Consider the following 6,628-nt stretch of genomic DNA (forward strand, 5'->3'; position numbering starts at 1 on the left):
TATAAAGAAGAAAAAAAGACCATGTACTTTTTTGGGTTTTATTTGTTGAATTCGTGTTTTTTTGTCCAATTTACTTAAAAATATAGGCCAGTGTTCTAAAAACAAAGAAAATTGTGTGAAACTCATAAATCCAGCTTCAACTGGGATCGTAGATTTATTGTTTTTTAAATATCAATCATCAAAGATTTAAAAAAATTGATTTTTTTCAAAGGCTTGTATATTTTATAAAAATATTTCTTATAGGGTTTTATAAGCGTAAATTATTTCAAAACACAATAATCTAAAAAATTAAAAGCGTGGTTTTATTTAAAAAATATTTTTTCAAGGATTTCATAGGCTTTGATTTTTTTCATACAAATAATTTTCAAAAATTTCATAGGCGTTTATTTAAAAAAAATATATTTTTTTAAGATTTTATAAGCTGACATTTTTTTAAAAACCTATTTTTAAGAAATTCATAGACGTGGTTTATTAAAAATATTTTTTTTCAAGAATTTCAGAGGCGTGGTTTTATAACAGCTACTTAGGGCCAATAGGGCTTTGAAATTAATAATAAAAAAATTATAATTAACCTGTTAGCGGACGGGACCGACCATACGATACCCTACACAACTACAACGGAGTTCTAACTTTTTACGGATGCTTATTCCTAGCCTGTGCAATATTTCGTGACATTTGTACCATCTTGCCCGATTAGAGGTCAACAGCATCTCTTCCTTACACTTACATATATTCCTAATATGACTAATATTCAGTACAGCCTCTTCTATTAAGGGAACCCCCCTCCCCCCCCCATTCTCGATTTGAATTTTTTAAGATTTTCAATGGGCTGGTAAATCAATACCAATGCTTGTTAAGGTTTGTAACTTTGCACATATATAATTGAAGATTTAAAAAAGAAGAAAAATAATTTACAAAAAATTTTTGTTATTGTTTTGTTGTTGTTTTTTGTAATTAAAGAAAAGTCCTTATTTTCGATGGCGGGCATGATAACTCCTCACTGGAACATCGGAATCCGAAAATTCCAACGGTGTTAGAAAGAGTACATGTCTGGCTCTCGTATGAACTAGGATTATTGACTTCGCTCTAAAATTAACAAAATGGTGGACCTTTGAAAAAATATTTTTGGAAAATCGCCGATTTTTGACCAAAAACCAAATTAAAAAATAAGGAAGATCTTCACCGATTGGCTTTATCCTAGTTCATACGAGAGCTATACACTCCCAGAGAAACGATGCAAAATTTGGAACCGATTGGATTATTAGTTTTTGAGTTATCGTGCCCGCCATTCGCCAAAAAATGTTTAGAGAAAAACGCGTTTAAAGTTTGAGAAACCCTTTAGCCGTCACTTGATGCTGACACACTAAATCGGATATATCTTCAACAGTTCTTGAGATTTTCACTTGAAATTTTGTAGAGACATTCTTTAATCAGTGTAGATTCGAATTATATCAACAAAAATTTTGACCCCGAGAATGGGGGGGGGGGGGGTCCCCTTAAAGCGTATCTCCCACATCCGAGTATTTCTCATTTGGGTAGAAAATGTCCTTACAAACAATGTTGGCCAAAATTTAGGGGTAGTCCCCAAATAACCGAATTAATTGTAATTTAATGTTTGGGTTCAAATTGGTTCCGAGTAAATACAACAATATAATATGTATCAAATTAAAGGTCAATCACTCAATTTAAAGGTCAATCACTCTTCTTGCCCCCTTCAGGGGCATACGGCATAGAATACAAAGGTTGTAATTATTCCCACAAAAGTCAGGGTCCATTTGACCCGCTAAATATTGACCAATCTTTATCAATACAGGCATGCTTATTCTTTAACCCAATCCCGTTCTCCATGTAAAATTTCGCCATAATTTCGGCCTCTGGAGCGACCAGAAAAACGGACAAAAATTAAAAAATCATCCCATAAATATTAACCGATCTTTACCAAAGAAAATGGGGGTCTTCATTGGCCAGAACCCATCCTACATGTAAAATTTTGTGAAGATCGGTCCATAACTGTGGCCTGTATCGTATTTACAAATTATAATGGACAGACGGACGGACACACATGTCTAGATCGACTCAGCTAGTCGAGATATGACGATCGGTACATTTAAAGGTGGGTCCAGCACTTGGGGCTGCACAAAGCTATAATACCCTGACAACATAGTTGTGTAGTTGTGATGAATGATTATTGAATGAATATTCATATTTCTTACAAAAAAAAAAAAAAAAAAAAAAAATGTAGAAGTCTTCTATGTATGTGAAGATCTGTATTATGTTTTCAATTTGCAGAGTAACTGTAGAAAATCTTATATATAGACCAAAATTTCTCATTATAAAAAAAACATTTGAAACTAAAAAATTTATTCCTTTCATACACTGAACGAAAAAATGAGGAAAATTTAGACAATAATTAGTTCGGAAGAAGTCGAAATTTGTCATCAATACTATGGCGATACTAGGCAGAAATTATGAAAATTGTGTGTTTGAAGCAAAAATGTCCTTACAAAAAATGTTGGCCAAAATTTATGGGTAGTCCCCAAATAACCGAATTAATTAATTGGGTGTCAATTGGGTATCAACATTTCCTACCAAATATTTTTCAATATCTGTCCTCGTTTTGTCATAGACCCCAAATGTTTGGCATTTTTCAGATTTCAATATGTTCAAGGTCCTAGCCGGATTTTCCAAACTGATAGTAGTAGTTTTATATTTATATTTCTCCTGGCAGTAAATTAAATACCTCCCAAAATCGTCGTTATGACCTCGTGGATGTCATGACATATTTATCCTCTGCCGATAAATAGATCATGTCATCCATGCTGATACTTAATCACAATACAAGGATTCCTTATGAGTTGTAGATCTCAGGAAGCTCAGGACCTTTACTCATTTGGGAGGCGTTCGCAAACACTATAGTGCCATGTCCTAACATCGGATGTCCATTGTCATCTCGTCTGGTATTTTTAAATTTCTATACCCTTCACCTTACGATGATCAAATTTTTAAAGAAGCCCTCATAAAATTGTACCTGCCAAATTTCAGTATTTTGAGGAGTTTAGGAATGTTTTTCAGTCAAGTTGTCTGTAATTTTATGTATTTGAATCTCATTTGATGGGAAATTTCACTACCAAAAATTATCGACCGATATTGATAATTTTTGGTATACATATTATTTATATATGAAACAAATATTAAATGTTTTTTTTTTTAAAGAGAAACAAAAAATTAGTTAACTTTGAGTTAATTTTAGAATTTATCTCATATATGTTAATACATTATATATTTTAAGGTCGTTTTGCATGCTCATTAGAACGTGAACATTGAAGTCTAATGTTTATCATATGAACACATTTGCACTCATATCTATCAATTTACTTTCAGTTTTATAATTTTGTACAATAGCTACGCTTCTAATACAATAAAATACTGAATAGTCTAGCCATTGTCTACATTGATAAATACATACATATCCTGATTTATTAATAAATAAAACTGAATGAATGAATTCATATGTTTTTTTCTCTATTGATGGGTAAATCTAATGATTTATTGGTGTACATTTATTCTTCAATGAAATAAATACAAAAGTTGTAGAAAAAACTAGTTTCAATTTGACAATACTCTTTATTAGAATTATTAAAAAAGGAGTGTGTTTAGATTTAAAATGAATAAAACCTCTTTAAAATACTACCACATTTATATAGGAAATAAAATAATGTTTTTTGGCCAAAAATTAATTTGTTTCGTCACCGATTTTTAATTTTAATATAAAATATGATAGTAAATTTATAAAAATTAAGAAACAACCCAGTAAGGAAAGTAGTAAAGTCGGACGGGGCCGACTATATGATACCCTTCACCACTTTGAGTATATTCAAGAAATGAATCCTAACAGAAGTCGTATGTGTCAGTCTCGTTTCCTACTGCCTGCTACAAACATATGCGCAAAAACATAATATCCTGTGCCAGAAAAAAAATTGGTTCAAGAACCTCAAAACCTGGGGGCTACCAGAAAAAATTGACCACTATTTATAGTGTAGAGATGTGCTACCTAATAAGAACTCGACGTACTAAATTAAGTCAATTTGGTTGAAAAATACGATCAGAACCCCCAAAATACCAAAAATTTGGGGTACCGTTATATGGGGACTACCAGAAAAACTAGACCTATATTTATAATTTTTAGTGGAGTAATTTGGTAGCCAATAAGAACCCAATGTACAAAATTTCAGAGAATTCAGTTATAAAACAAGCCCAAGAACCCGAAAATACCGAAAATGTGGGGTACCCGTATATGGGGGCTATCCGAAAAAATTGACATTTACTTTTAATTTTTGGTAAGGAGATTTGCTACCCAATGAGAACACAAAGTACCAAATTTCAGCAAATTCGGTCGAAAAATGCTATCAAAACCCCCAAAATACCGAAAATTGGGGGTAATCTTATATGGGGGCTATCCGAAAAAATGGACCTTTATTTATAATTTTTGGTAGGGATATTTGCTACCCAATAAGAACTCAATGTACCAAATTTCAGCGAATTCAGTTAAAAAACGCGCTCAAGAACCTCAAAATACCGAAAATTTGGGGGTACCTTTATATGGGGGCTATCCGAAAAAATTGACCTTTGTTTATAATTTTTGGTAGAGAGATTTGCTACCCAATAAGAACTCAAAGTACCAAATTTCAGCGAATTCAGTTAAAAAACGCGCTCAAGAACCTCAAAATACCGAAAATTTTGGGGTACCCTTATATGGGAGCTATGCCTAAACGTGGACCGATTTTCTCCAATTTCAATAGGTTTCGTCCTTGGGTCAATTAAGTGACCTGTGCCAAATTTCATCCAAATCGGATCATAAATGTGACCTGTACTTTGTTAACAAAAATACATGGACGGACGGACGGACAGACGGACGGACGGACGGACAGACGGACATGCATAAATCGACTCAGAAAGTGATTCTATGCATATTCTCAAAAGGAACCATGGGTCTATCTCGATTATTTTTGCCTGTTACAAACATATGCACAAAGACATAATACCCTGTACCACAGTGTGGTGAAGGGTATAAAAATAGACCAGAGTCATAGAAGGTGTGGGAGTGAATTTCTTAAAACAAAAAAGCCTGCCGGGTAATACATTTTAGTTAAATTCCAACATTAGTGGACTAGAAATTTTATTGAACCATGGAACAAGGTTTCGTATTCGCAGAAAGGTGCTTGAGGGTATCGGCCCCTTTGTTTCAATTATGACACAGCTTTTAAAAATTTGGTGACTTTTTGTACCACATAGAACTACGTTTACTAATCATAGTAGCTGCTTCCGCCCCTCTTTCATTCCCCGTATTCACATGTGCTATACCTATATTCAGCAACGTACACAGAATTTCATTTGGGGGGGGTGGAGGGGGGTCACGGTAGTACAAAATGGAAAAATTCGCTGTTGCAAACATAAATTTACTGTGAAAAAAATTAATTTCGGGGGGCCCGGGCCGCCCCCCTGCGTACGTCCCTGCCTATATTGCCTAAAATCGATAATTTTGACCTCTTGTGAAATATTAAATAATCAAACTACTTTTATGACTGTATAAAGTAAATTTGTTATATAACCAGATCAGTACAACAACATCGAAACCCGTTTGCTACTCTAGAAACACAAACGATCACACAAATCGGGAAAAATATTTTTTTTGTTACCAGTCGATTTCACTCTTAGAGTAAACACTTACTCTTTTTCGAACATTTTGTCCGCACTCTTATTTTTCAAAAAGGGAAACTTGAGAGCCCTCCCACCGAAAACAAATAATAACAACGTTTTGTATGATTGTAAATAATGTAAAAAAATATTTTAAAAAATAAGTTCAAAAAAAGGTCTTTACACAATAAAAATTATTTCAGAATGAGGTAATTTTGACCGGTTTTAGGCAATAAAGGTATATACAAAATTCCAGTCTTTCTAGTGTTAAAGCAAGTAAAAAAGTGTCAATCAGTCCACTCAGCCATTAAGCACTTTTCGAACACATAAGTACAGATTTTCAGGACTACTTCCATATATCAATCGTATTCCTATTTTTTCTAAATTAAGTACCAAGTAGTACTTTTATACTCATAACGATGAATATCCATACTACACTCTAACAGTAATGAAGTCCAAATTCTACCAAAATTAGTACTTTTCATATTCATAAATACGAATTTCTAAAATTGCGTTCAAATAGTATTCGTAAATCCAAATTTAAAAATTTCAGCTCTATATGTTCACCAAAATTCAAATTGTTGCAGATTTAGTACCATTCTGTACTTTTCGTACCCATATTCCAAAACTATCTCAATGCTACACTCCGACATTAATCTTAGTTGCAACTTTCAGGATTTCAGTTCTACCCATTCACCAAATTTCAAATTGTACCAAAATTTAGTACCATTTATTACTTCTCGTGACGCAACTACAATTTTCCAAAATTTTATCAATTCTACACTCCAACAGTAATGCATAAATCATAAATTTCAGGATCCCACCCCTATCCGTTTACATAAATCCAAATTGTACCATTTAGTACTCTAAAAATAATTTTAATTTCATATATAAGATTCCCATTTAATACACATTAAGACGAATTTTTAAAACT

This window comes from Musca vetustissima, unplaced genomic scaffold, assembly GCF_032173495.1.
Source record: "Musca vetustissima isolate MV318-11 ecotype Yass unplaced genomic scaffold, APGP_CSIRO_Mvet_v1 utg9830, whole genome shotgun sequence".
NCBI classification, from domain to species: domain Eukaryota; kingdom Metazoa; phylum Arthropoda; class Insecta; order Diptera; family Muscidae; genus Musca; species Musca vetustissima.